Below are 6,131 nucleotides of genomic sequence, written 5' to 3' on the forward strand. Positions count from 1 at the left end.
ATGCCTTTGCCTCACCCACTTACAGTAACGTAGCCGTATTTAAACAAGTTTCGTCTCACCAGTTATCTAATTTAGTGTTTTCCCCAAAAAATGTATTCACATGATTAGGTGCTACAGGGTCACTGGAATCAACGAGTATATTGAAGAACCCATTTGACTACCAAGGATCAGACTATGCTTGCCAGCTAATGTCTTCCAACGCTGTTACTTTCGTTATCAATGCATCAAATGGTTCAAATGGCTCTGAGCACTATGGGACTTAACTTCTGAGGTCATTAGTCCCCTAGAACTACTTGAACCTAACTACCCTAATGACAATACACACATCCATGCCCCAGGCAGGATTCGAACCTGCGACCGTAGCGGTCGCCAGGTTCCAGACTATAGCACCTAGAACCGCTCGGCCACCGGGGCCGGCATCAGTGCATCATTCAACTTATTCTTTAAGGCTGTAGGTCCTAACAACGTGGCTGCCTATACTTCTAAGGATTCAACCATCTTGTGCAAAGTCATCACCTGTGCTTCTAGCATTTGGGTAACCACCATCTGATGTTGTACAAGAATAAATTGAGGAACTGCTCCCACAATTCGCAAACAAGAAACAAATCATATTAAACTTGCGCTGTATCATGGACAAGCAGGGTTCTGTGCTCTGATGTGCCTTGTGGTGAAACCTTCTACACATTTAGGTGAGAGCCTGCATATGTGGAAACTTTTGTCCAGAGAAATTACAATACAGGCACCACACCAACCGAAAATAAAATTCCTTGCAACTGCCACAAAACAAATATCCGAAGGATCCTGATGTTTACCAAATGACACTTTAAAGTTCATGTGACCATCACGGGCAGAAATGAAAGAAACATAAAAGGCCATCAAAGACACTCACTTACTGCCCTGAATATTGGGGAACTGTAGACTGTAGTAGACGAGTTTGAAGAGGAGCTGGGCAGACATCAGATGCTGATACTGTAGATGTGTTGAAGTAACAGAAGACGCAGTATCCCTGCCGCTGACGACCGCTTCCTAACACCAGATATATAGGTGCAGATCTTTCGCCCCGATGTCACTAAGCGGGCGTGGAGTAGTATGTTATTATCAGGATCTGGCAAACATCCAAAGCCGCTAATGAGACACTGTTATCAGAGTTTCATCTTTAGTCATCACTCTATAAGGTGACAATATTTTGCAACAATACCTTTAATACTCTGTATATTCTTTTAGTTTTATATTAGGGCATTGTTTGTGACATGCAGTAAGATTATTAATCATTTCATTAGCTGATACTGGCTATCACCAGGTACTAACAATTTCTGTAAGTACTCCGTCTCTGGGAGTTAGTTAGATTTGAACATTGACAGCAGAAGCGACGTGGGCCATATGCTCCTCAGAAGCTCCTGTTGGCTAGATAGGGACTGGGAAGAGACTTGTTGTGTTCTGCAGGGGCGGACATTTACTGCCCTGGGACAGAGAAAGCAGAACAGGGAGGCGCCAGTTTGCAATGCTGGAGACCGCAGAACCCGTGTAGCATGGTCAGTGTAGGTGGGAGATTGCACTCTGGTGGAACAGAAAACATTTCAGATTAGAATACCCTGGAGAAAGAGTGTCAGGAGTGGAACAAGACGAAAAGACATCCTTTTAGCGCAAAGGAATGCACGGAGGCAAAAACGATGGTCGTGAGATGACATCCAAGAAATTTTCTCACGGAAAATGCCTGAGCACGCTTCCTGCCGAAAGCCAAAGATGCTTGTTGTACTGGCGGAGTGTTAAGGGTAAAGGAAGGGAAATGGAAATTTCCAGGAAATCTTCTGTAAAGAGTACGAGCTTGAGGTGAGTGACTGGCTGATTCATGACCCATGCAGTGGAGGGTAATATTTTTGTAATAGCCACTGGAATTCATCGTCTTGGGCACACACGTGGACGCTGGGTGTCCAGGAGGGATCTAGGAGTGGTGTGGTGAGGCGGTTCCCTACGGGGACAGATCGAGGGCTCTTCCCCACGGGGATCAGTGGGAAGCACTTCCCTCTCCGAGGATCGACATGTAGACTTCACTGGTGAGAGCCACTGTGGAGAATCTGGCAGTTAGATTTTGAGAAGTGTTGCTTGGGTCAAAACGAGCACGTGAAGTCATTTCTCTGTGAAGAGAGTTGTTATTTTGTTTACTCGACTGACGAATTTTTTCATCCGTGTGGAGACTGACACACAATGAAGTGCTTCTCTATGGGAGATTACTTTAGTCGAATTTCTGTTCCTGGCTAGTGAGCAAACAGAAATCTTGACTCATGTTCTGCCTTTTACTGAGGTAGTTTGATCCCTAGTAGTTTGTGGACGGCGTATTGCGTACACGGTGTAGGCAGAGAGTTGCAGGTACATCATCTGTACAACGGCCAACTTCCCAACGAGCAGGTCAACGGTGCAGTATAGCTCCTGTCCTACTTCAGTAGATGATACGCGCACTTTGGCCTGGCGGATAGGGAAATACAGTGAATGTGTTGAATTCCATCTCCTTGTCCAACAGTTTTTTTTTTCGAAAGTGCCAGACGGGGTCTAGGTGTTCTGTTTCTCAATGCTAATCGGTATCAGCCAGCTTTGTGTCCGTCTAACAACAGGGGTGTGATATGAAGAAAATTAACCTTATCTTCTGTGAATCTAGAAATTACGTATAGGGTGTACTTTATATTCATTCAGTTTTTTGCACTTTACTTGTTTTTTAAATAATTATAGCATCAAATTGTAATTCATTCTAGTAGCATACCGACAGGAATCACTGCTTTGATGAGCTAAACTGAAGTGAAGCAAAACTACAATACAATATTTCAGTTTATGGAAATCCCTCCACTGGGGAGACAACATTAGCTAACCACACATTAGGCAACCACACTTGCACATACGCTGCATGCTACATAAACCACAGGGATTTACAAGTCTTCTCACTGGATTAATGCGGCCTGCCACGAATATCTCTCCTGTGTCAAACTCTTCGTTTCAGAATTGCACTCGCACCATACATTCTCAGTTATCTGCTGGATGTATCCCAATTTTCCCCTCTATGGTTATCTACATTACTAAGGTTGCTTCCTGACGTCTTAACACATGTTCTTTTATCCTGACCCTTTTTCTTGTCAGTTTTTCCTTTATCGATTCTTTAGAGCACCTTCTCAGTCCGTATTTTATCAGTTCAACTTATTCTCAACATTATTCTGTAGCACCTCATCTCAAACACTGGTTTTATCTTCTGTTTCGGTTTTACCACTGTCCTTGATTAACTACTACAGAATTCTGTGCTCCAAACGTACAGCCACACGGGGTTACTGCGTGGTCTCAGGCGTCTTGCCACGGTTCGGGCGGCTTACCCCGTCGAAGGTTCGAGTCCTTCCTCTGGCATGGGTATGTGTGTTGTCCTTAGCATAAGTTAGTTTCACTTAGATTAAGTAATATGTAAGCCAAGGGATCGATGACCTCAGCATTTTGGTTCAAGAGGAACTTACCACAAATTTCCAAAATTTTGCTAACATACATTATCAGAAATTCCTTCCTCAAATTAAGGCGTAAGTCTGACACAAGTAGACTTCTCTTGGCCAGGTGTATCTTCTTTGCCAGTGCCAGTCTGCTTTATATGCTCTCCTTACTACCGAGGTAGCCAAATTCATTAACTTCATCTTGTTCGTGACCATCACTTTTGATGGTAAATTTCTCGCTTTTGTCATTTCTGCTACTTTTCGTTACTTTCATTTTCCGGTTTACTCTCAATTCACATTCTGTACTGATTACACTGTTCGACACATTCAGCAGCAAGTGCGGAAGATTGCATCCCTGTGTTACACCCGTTTTAATCCGACCACTTCGTCCTTGGTTGTCCGAGCTTCTGGTTCTTGTACACCTTGTAGTCGTGTATAACCTGTGTCCTCGTACAGAATACTCCTATTTTCCTCACAATTTTGAACGACATGTATCATTACACATTGTCGAACGGTTTCCATGGGTGAACAAATTCTATGAGTAAATCTTGATTTTTTTCAAGTCTTGCTTCCATTGTCAACTACAAAGTACGATCTGCTTCTCTAGTGTCCTTATCTTCCCTAAAAGCTAACATATTGTCGTCTAAAAGATTACCATTTTTTCCATTCTTCCGTACATTACTGTTGGCAGCATCTTGGATGCATGAAATGTTAAGCTAATTCTACGATAGTTTCCTCACCTATCCGATCTTGATATTTTCGGAATTGTGTAGATGATATTTTTTGGACAGTTTGTTTGTACGTCGTCAGTCTCATATATTCTACACACCAATTACAATAGTCAGTTGGTTGATTTTTTCCGCGAATACTTTCAGAAATGACTGTGGAATGTTATCTATCGCTCCTGCTTTATTTGATATGCTGAGTCAGATCTTCCGAGGATCATTTCTGTTTAGATTTCTTCACATTTTCCCTGCAGCCATTTCATCTTGGTTTCCCTTCACTGCCTATTGTTTCATTCCTATGTGATTTATATTGCTCTGTTGTTGTGTTTCCTGAAACATTTGTGAGCTTCCGCTTTCGAGGATCAATTGATGTATATCTTCTGTTTACCAACCTTTTTTTCGGAGTCACCCTTCTTGTACCCATGACTGTAAAACATCTGTGATTGCCCTTTTTAGAGATGTCCACTCCTCTTCAGCTAAACTGCCTACTTATCACAGTATCCGCTTCCAAAGCAAACTTCAGACCCCTCTCATTACCCATCAGTACTGCATTATCCTACTCCTGTCCACACAGATTCTCCCGTACGATTCTCTTAAATTGAAATCTCTTCTTCATTATTACTAAATTATAATCTCAGTCTAGATCTGCTCCTGGGTAAGTCTTACAATCCAATATCTGCTTTCTAAATCTCTGCCCATGATGTAACCCGGCTGGAATCTTCCCACATTTCCGGGCCTTTCCCAAGAACACGTTCTCGTCTTCGGATTTCTGGCTAGTGTATTCACTATCACCACCTGAAATTTATTGTAGAACTCAAACAATATTTCTAGTCTCTCATTCCTACCATCAAGCCGATATTCTCCCGTAATACTTTCTTCTGTTCCTTCCCATAGAATTAAATTCCAATCCCCCACAGTTATTAGATTTTCATCTCGGTTTAAATACTGCAATAGCGTTATATATCCTCATATACATTTCCCCTCACTTCATCTTCTGCTTTTGACATCGACATGTGTACCTGAGCTATCGCTGTCAGCGTTGGTCTGCTGTCGAATCCGATGAGAACAACGATATCACTGAACTGTTCACAGTAGCTCACTCCCTGAACTACTTTGTTATTGATAACGAATCCTTCTTTCGTTATATTATTTTATCCTGCTGTTGGTATTACTCTCTATTTGTCTCACCAGAAATCCTTATCCTCTTTACACAAACTTCACTAACCCTTAGATTGAGCCTCCCTATTTCCCTTTTCAGATTTTGTAGCTTTCCTACCACGTTAAAACTTCTGATATTCCATGTTCTGACTCTTAGACTGTTTTCCTTGCCTTTTTCTTCCGTTTTTTCCCACCGTCACGCCCTCCTTGGCATTCCCCTCCCAGAGATCCAAATGGGGGACTAATCCGTCACCTTTTGTCACTGGAGAGATTATCATGACGTTTTTTTCTATTACAGGGCACACGTTCTGTCGATACACATTATGTGTCTTTCAAGCAATGGTTTTAGTTGTCATCTGCATCCTCATGCCTTTGTTCATTGCTGTTTCTTCCGCCTCTTTGGGGCAGTCCCCCACCCGAAATAGAAGAGAGTGCCCTGAACGTCTAACCGCTGATCCGTAATCTTTGACAAGGCGAGGATGATTTCTAATTTCCAAAGTTGTCGGCTGACATTCCTGATGAGCTATTCAGAATTTAAGCAGTGGCCTGATTCAAACCCAGGAGATAGGACGTTTTGGTTATTGGTCAAAGACGCATTTCCTAGATCACGCGCTTAATATAATATGCTTGGATACAAAGCTGTCTTCGTTCACGACTGTCAGTAGTCAGGCCAACAGAATAGCACTGGCCACACCGGCTTGCGCTAACGTCAGTGCGTCTCGCACTCTTAGCTCCTTCGGCGAGGAAAACGCATACTCAGCGCCCCATGAGCTCACAGTGAGCTAGGTAC

General features: G+C 42.8%; 1 non-coding gene across 1 annotated transcript; it reads right to left on the bottom strand.

Moving 5' to 3' along the window:
• Nucleotides 1-330: 330 nt before the first annotated feature.
• Nucleotides 331-414, bottom strand: Trnas-gga (transfer RNA serine (anticodon GGA)). The gene is given in 2 exon segments: nt 331-365; nt 375-414. It is a non-coding gene; the product is annotated as a tRNA-Ser (tRNA).
• Between the last annotated feature and the right edge of the window lie 5,717 nt (nt 415-6,131).

Source organism: Schistocerca serialis, chromosome 8, assembly GCF_023864345.2.
Source record: "Schistocerca serialis cubense isolate TAMUIC-IGC-003099 chromosome 8, iqSchSeri2.2, whole genome shotgun sequence".
Taxonomy (NCBI): domain Eukaryota; kingdom Metazoa; phylum Arthropoda; class Insecta; order Orthoptera; family Acrididae; genus Schistocerca; species Schistocerca serialis.